Raw genomic sequence first — 6,000 nt, forward strand, 5'->3', positions numbered from 1 at the left:
AACATGATAAACAAATTATATTTTATTTTTTATACAGTTTCGAGGATATTTACCCGTATAAACGTCCGAACCGTTAATGCAATATATATATTAAAGACACAAAAGTATGGTTATTGCTGAGTTTATTTGTACAATATAATATATGTCAAATATTGAGTATTTCGCTCAAATGTAGATTTAATGCATACTCATGTTTTAACATTGAAACATAGCGATTTCTTTCAGAAGAATCAAAATTTATGCAAAACCGTTCACCAGGAATTCCGTAGTAAAGCAAAGGTTCAAATCGAGGTATAACAAAAAGAACTCAAATGTAAAACGATGAAAAAATACAAAAAATAATTTTTCATTGTAGATGATTTTCCAAGTATGTACGAAGAGAATTGTAATTGTCCTGTTCCTTGCACATTTAATGCATATCAAAACGACATATCATATGCTTCAACTTCAAGGTTTGCTGCAAATAAATTCCTCGCGAAGAATGTTACACAAGAACTGGGAGAAAAGTTGATGAATGCAAATGAGGTTACTTCCCAAATGGACGGGGATAAACTTGAGGAATTCAAAGATCTGTACACAAACTTCCATACAAAATTATCTGTTGTTGAAAATGAATTGTTTGGTAATTTGATGAACTTACTGGGAGAGGTGAAGATACGATTTTCAGAGGATTTCGACTTTTTAAGATCAGTTTGTTCTTGGAAAAAATGGTTGTATGGGTATCAAGAATACATTGTGCAGAAGAATTTCATCCGTGCACGAGACGCATACGAAGAGCGTCATTTTCATATCATTTCCCTTGCGTATACTGAGTTTATTTTAATGATTGAAAATAAGATAAAATCATTAAATTCAACCGTCTTTGCTGACGAGGCTGTCCGCGATTTTCTTTATCATCAAACTATCAATATTTTATTGAATAGACAAGAAATAGTTCGAAGATCACTCATAAATTTTACTGAATTAATAACAGCTTACCGTGAGGGGGTAGGAATATTCAACTATACATATGACTCTGCACCAAAGTCGCACAACGATTACGCAGTTCCGGTGCATTTGATGAATGATTCTTTAACGCATAATAATTATGCCGTTAAATACACTGACAGGTTTGAAAGTTATTTGAATAGAACTTATGACATTTTAACATATTTGAAGGAATTAGCTGATAACGCGTATGCAAACCGTAGTGTGACAGACGATGAAATGTTTTATGGGATAGAAGAATTTAGATGGTTAATGCGAAATTGGAGATACGCAAAAGCGGTTACTTATTACGAAGTAGTAGAACGACCATATCGTATATTACAAGACAGACATTCAGAGTTTGAACAGAAGTGTTTCTCTGCAGAAGCTGTAATGGAATCGATAGAAGAAACAATACATTCCTTAACAAACACAATTAGATCGGTTAATAACACTCTTTTCGCACCACTTCATTTGATTAGTACTATTACTGATCGTTATTTTTCTAATTTTGTCGGTACAAAGTATGATATTGGAACTCAGTTTTTATCTGGGCAAGTGAAAAATGGTAAACTTGATCTAACAAACTTATTACAATTGATCTTAACTGATGATTCTGATATATCGTCAGAATTAGACCGAGTATTTTCGTATCATTTAGAAATTTATGAAACAATAGTAAACGAACAAGATTCCTTTATTTACTACAATTTTTCCAACCATTCCGAATATTTACAAACATTTGATGATATAAAAGAAATGATTACCAGTAATTATACAGGACTCAAAGCTTTGGTAACATTGTACGAAACAGTTGGTGAAGACGGGACAGCGTTCTTACAATCCGTAAAAAACTTGGAAGAATACTTTTCAGCTTATTAATAATGAATTTATTAAGTAAGTAGCATTAACTTAGCTAATTAAAAGTTTAATATGCTTTATATGTGAATCGTTTTACATGTTAATATGTCGTTTCATTATTGAGATTTAAAAAAAATGGTTATGATTTTTTTCATATTTCTTGAGATACTCTCTGAAACTCCTATATTTAAAGTAATGTCACGGATATTTCTTATCTTATTACCGAGAGCGACTTGTAACAATATTTTTACTTGATTGAGTAACACAACGGGTGCGGAAGTGCTGCTCAGTCTTTTTATTATAATTGGTGATGTTAAAGTCTGGTTTTATCGGACTTGCAATTTTCGAATTCCACTCTATTGATTGTCTCTCTCTCTCTTTTTCTCTCACTCTAGTTAGATTTAGTTAATTTAATGACAACAGCAAGCTACCTAAATAAGGCGTTCACGTTTCATGATTTCAAACATTCAATAAAAAGACTGTACAAAATGACATTGTCACTTTTTGAGGACTTTTGCACAAGTGAAAAAGGTCAATTTAAATAAATCGTGATAAAATGAAAAATGTCAATTCGTGCACGATTTTCAGGTTTTCTGCTTAAGGAAATTTTAATTCCATTATTTAACACCTTATATTTTCTTTTCTTATCATGTTTTAGGGAAAATTTTCTACAACTTGATATATTTTATAAACAAATGAGCTATGAGGAAATAACTCAACAGGAAGCTTATGATCCATTTGCTCTGATTTGTGAGTATCAAATATTAATTAATTAATTCATGTTTTTAGTTCAGCAAATTGATCTTAATGTATAACAAACGTATGTAACACCCTAAAATTAAATTCCATGGCAAAATTGAGGAAAAGAAATAAGCTGAATGTTGATATTTATCAGAAACTAACAACATAAACGAAAAACCCAAAACCGCATGATGTAATAGTTTGAGCTTTAATTAATTTCTTTACTTTTTTTATCAATTTAATCAATCATTTGTTGCAATGCGGATATCTTTGAATTCGCATCGACCAGATACTAACCAACAATGGATTATATAACACATGAAGACTTTTGTTGAAAATTTGCTACAAAGTGAGGTTGCGATGTTTTTAATTAATGTTGAATAACTGTGTCTAATTTGAATTAGAACGAAGTTTATTATGATTAATTAATTTATCAACGAAAGCATATAAACTGGGTTGGTATACGAGGTTATCACCAGCCTAGTAGTCAGCACTTCGGTGTTGACATGAATATCAATTATGTGGTCATTTTTAAAAATTTCCTGAACATAAAACTTTGAATTTTCGAAAAACTGAGGATTTTCTTATCCCAGGAATAGATTACCTTTGCCGTATTTGGCACAACTTTTTGAAATTTTGGATCCTCAATGCTCTTCAACTTCGTACTTGTTTGGCTTTATAAATATTTTGATATGAACGTCACTGATTAGTCTTATATAATCCTGGTACCTTTGATAACTAATTTGTATACTCAAGTTCGTAAAGCTGCAAATAAACATCACATATGACCAGGACAAATTCATGTTCACAAAAAAAAAACCACACTGTATAGCAGGCCTGTTTAAATGACTGTTGAAACATTCAGTTCAAATATGTCTTGTTTAAGAAGTATATATCGAAACCAATCCTGCCTAAAGTTAACCTCAACCCTGACAGCTCCGAAAAACTTAGACCTGTCCTAAAGTAATTTTTTGTCTAATTTGCTCCACACTAAGTTTAATTGTGAACATAGACATTTTAACATATAGATAACAAACGATAAACATGTTACGTTTTATTTGTTTGGTACAACAAAATACTTTACTGAATATGTATATAGATATAGGAAGGTGTGGTTTCAGAACCAATGAGACAACTCTCCATCAAAACAACAATTTATAAAAGTAAACACTTATGCATATATTACATGTATACATATAATATTATAAGATATCTTCGTTATATTCAGTAGATACTTTTTTTAATTTTAAAGTAATATTCACAACTTCTTTTTCAGGTGATATTGGAGGATCTATGGGACTTTTTCTAGGAGCCAGTTTGCTGTCCTGGTGTGAAATATTGGATTTATTTATCACAAATTTTATGTTACCAAGAAACAGGCCGCAAAAGTGAAATTGATGACAAAAAGTGTAAAGTGTTATGTTTGTATCAACAAATTGTACAAGTTTGTATAGACAAACGACTATTCGGTACAATTATTTCATTCATATTAATCATATCTCATACTGTTAAACAAACTATTACTTTGTATAACATTTGTTATATCGAAATCAGTATTTGATTGGTCAAGACTAGACCACGTGATACTGATTCAAACCCCATACTTGAATCAGAGTATTACATTCACCTCTTTACAATGGGACTTTCTTGTGTGATGTTGCGAGCCGTTAATGTACATAGCTTTCTGAATATTGACCAATAGCAAGCGTTTTAAATATTTAAAACATTAAATGTCGAGAAAAGATAAAAATAGTATTTCACGAGATTTGGTGGTGGGATCTTTATCTCTAATGATTTCTTTACAATATATACAGGCAAACGTATTCCTTCTTTTCAAGTGATCTACAAAAAAATGTTTTCTTTCTATGAGATATCATCAGACATGGTCGTTTTTTTTTCATGCCACCACAATAGAAAATTCAAAGGAAAGCAAGAAAATTCGACGCCAAAATCGAATTTTGACCATTAAGTAACCAGCTGAGATCAACGAACCACACTGTGACTAAAAAAGAATAGTCAACATGTCAGGAAAAGGATAAATTGTGTAAGATTAATAAAAACAGCATAGAAATGTTTGAACCAGTTTGTTCCAGTACCAAAAAATTGGTAAATCTTTGAAGTTAAAAATTCTACTGGTTTTCCAGCAAATGTTCCACAATTAGACAAAACATGAAAGCGTCATTGATTTATCATGCGAAAGATTATAAATCGTCATTAGATAAAACATTTACATAATCACAATGGCGACAGGAGTGACAAAAAGTTAAATCACAAAAATACTTAACTCGGAGGAAAATTCAAAACGGAAAGTCCCAAATCAAATAGCAAAATCAAATAATAAAACACATCAAACGAATTGACAATAACTGTCATATTCCTGACTTTGTTTGACTGGACAAGTTTCCCTTGCATTAGTTTAACCTTACAAGAATTAAATGTAAAAGTTGTCAAATCCTTACAGTAATTGAATATAAGTGAGTCTGAATTGTTAAGATACAGTTTAATAATTTAAAGAATTTCAATAAAATTAAAAAAAAAGTCCTCTCTTTATGTTATTATTGGAGGTATTTTGGTACAAAATAACAAATTTTACATATTTCGGTCAACTTTTTAAACAAAAGATATCACTAGGTTATTAGGAACTGCAAGACAATCAAAAGAAAGGTGAAATATGCAAAATGAACATTCAAATTATAGGGATAGCGCATACTAATTGTACGGAGGTTAAAAACTAAGGTACGATCCCAGTAAAGTTATAAATTCTTTAAATAAAGTAATTGTAAAAGGTAATCAATTCAACACTGTGATGAGATTTTTGAACATGGTTTTTATTTGTATTTATATTGATTTTGTTATCAGAAAATTAAAATCAAACTTAATATTATTTCTATATACACATAAAATTGAGAATGGAAATGGGGAATGTGTCAAAGGGACAACAACTAGACAATAGAGCAGACAACAACAGGTCTTCAATGCAGCGAGAAATTCCTGCCCCGTAGGTGTTCTTCAGCTTCCCACTAATGGCTCCGCAATCTGTATTTATCTGTATCTTAATTGGCATTGCATTAGGTCATGTTTTTCTCTGACTAATAATGACACTAAATCCACTGGATGTGCACCGATTGATATTTTAGTCTTAGATGCATATTTTTTGTAATAGTTGTTATCAACTTGAAACAAGCTGTCAATAACTGCACGTACTCTTATGTCTGTATTCATTGTCTTATATTTTGGAAAGGTAAAAGTACCCAGCCATGTCGCACGTACTCTTAGTTCTGTACTCATTCTCTTATGTTTTGGGAAGGTAAAAGTACCCAGCCATATCCACTTTGTTTTTATTAGGTTTATTTCTGCTTTGTATCCATCCGAAGGCCAAGCTCTTTATAACGAATTTATTAGCTCTTTTGTTGTACAAGCATATAGTAATTT

General features: G+C 31.0%; 1 pseudogene; it reads left to right on the plus strand.

The window, feature by feature from the left end:
• The window catches only part of LOC143066233 (uncharacterized), a 44,073-nt pseudogene extending 38,553 nt beyond the window's left edge, over positions 1-5,520 (plus strand).
• Positions 5,521-6,000: the final 480 nt, after the last annotated feature.

This window comes from Mytilus galloprovincialis, chromosome 3 (genome assembly GCF_965363235.1).
Source record: "Mytilus galloprovincialis chromosome 3, xbMytGall1.hap1.1, whole genome shotgun sequence".
NCBI lineage: Eukaryota > Metazoa > Mollusca > Bivalvia > Mytilida > Mytilidae > Mytilus > Mytilus galloprovincialis.